The sequence below is a fragment of the Empidonax traillii genome, unplaced genomic scaffold (genome assembly GCF_003031625.1).
Source record: "Empidonax traillii isolate 1590-97213 ecotype Southwest subspecies unplaced genomic scaffold, ASM303162v1 scaffold6289:size9324, whole genome shotgun sequence".
NCBI classification, from domain to species: domain Eukaryota; kingdom Metazoa; phylum Chordata; class Aves; order Passeriformes; family Tyrannidae; genus Empidonax; species Empidonax traillii.
Genome location: NW_020961482.1, coordinates 1 through 1,708, shown reverse-complemented (window position 1 = coordinate 1,708; position 1,708 = coordinate 1).

Here is a 1,708-nt window from a genome sequence, read left to right as displayed (position 1 = left end):
GGGCAGGAAGGCTCTGCAGAGGGATCTGGACAGGCTTCATCGATGGGCCCAGGACACTTGGAGGAGGGTCAACAAGGCCAAGTGCCAGAGCTCAAGAAGTTTTTGGATAGTAGTCTGAGGCTCATGGTGTGAGCCTTGGGGATGGTCCTGTGCAGGGCTAAGGGCTGGACTGGATGATCCTTGGGAGTCTCTTGCAACTCAGCATATTCTGTCATGCTGGGTTTGTTTGGGTTTGGTTTGTTTGTGTTTGATCTTTTAGTCTCCTTTTGAATTGCCTTTCCTCTGACTCATGACGGTTTTTTTCATTGTCTTTTGCCTTGGTGGGCTCCTGATGGCAAATCAAGTTTATCCAACTCAGTCACCTTGACCAGATTTTTTGTACAATCACCATTACCTAGAAGAGATTTCTCAGACTCACTGCAACTTGGCATCATCCCCAAAGGAGTGGAAAGTGCATTTCATCCCATCAGTCAGAGACACAATAAAAATGTTCCATAGGAATGGTCAAGGGCTGGTCCCTCAGGGATGTACCTGGGATTTGCAGCCAAGAAGAATGTTTGCCATGGCTTTTGACCCTCATCAGTTCTTCAACTTCCCACCCATCACATGTTTCACTTGTCCAGTCCAGCTGTCACCAGTCTGGCTCTAAGGAGACCACAGGAGAGCATGTCAAAGGCCCTGATGAAGTCTGGGCACACAACATCCCCTTCTTTTCCCTCCCACAGGGGTTTTGCAATCCCTGCCTTGTCATTCCCATGCCTGGCAATGGCTGCAGGAGGACTTGCCATGTCCCCTTCCCTGCTGAGCCTGAGCAGTCTGGAACTCTGCCAAGCCTCCTTGCTGCCCTGTTTGCAGACTGGTTCCATGTCTACCTTTGCCAAGGTCCCAGGAACCTCTGGGATGGCTCTGGCCTTTGCAAGGGTTTGGGAGAGGTGTCCCAGGGACACTGCCCAGCCTTCTCAATATTCCTGGCACCAAAACCATCCCACAGTTCCAGTTGAGTGCTCAGGACACAACACATATCTTTAATAGTTTTTCAGAAGAAAATTAGAAGTGTTTTCATTCTAGAGGTCAACTGGTGGAGCAGCCCAGTCTGCTCTGGCCCCACAGCAGTGCCCACCCCAGGGAGCTGCAGAGCTCTGGGCACTCCCCCCACAGCCCCAGCCCCTCTGAAGGGCACAGCAGCTCCTCGGGCACTGACAGGAGTCTCAGCATCGCCATCAGCATTCTGTTACATGCCATATTGGTTTCTCTTGGTCCATGCAAACTACTTATTTATTATATTAATAATATTCCAACAGTTCTTTCCCCATCTTGGCTTTGGAAAAGGTTGGGGAAGGTTGGGAAAGGTGTTTACAGGGTGGTTTTGCCTGAGGTGTTAAACATGGGAGCAGGTCTATCTTCACAATTCCCAAGAGAAGAGATGGCAGAAAGCTGCCCTGCAGGTTGTATTTGAAGGAACAGGAAAAGAGGTCGAGGGGAAGGGGTTTCTTTCCTGGAGGGCAGGGCTGTCGTTTGCTTGCAGGAGCCCCGCGCTGGAATTGCCAGTCCGACTGCTAAATCTGAATCTGGACAAAGATTCCTGCCAGACAAAAGGTGGCAGAACAGAACACTCTTACTGCCCATGGAGTGCCAACAGTGGCCCCCCAAATGCACATGAGAGACCAGGGGAAGGGCTTGCTTTCCTTGGTGGAAGCGCTGTTGTTTG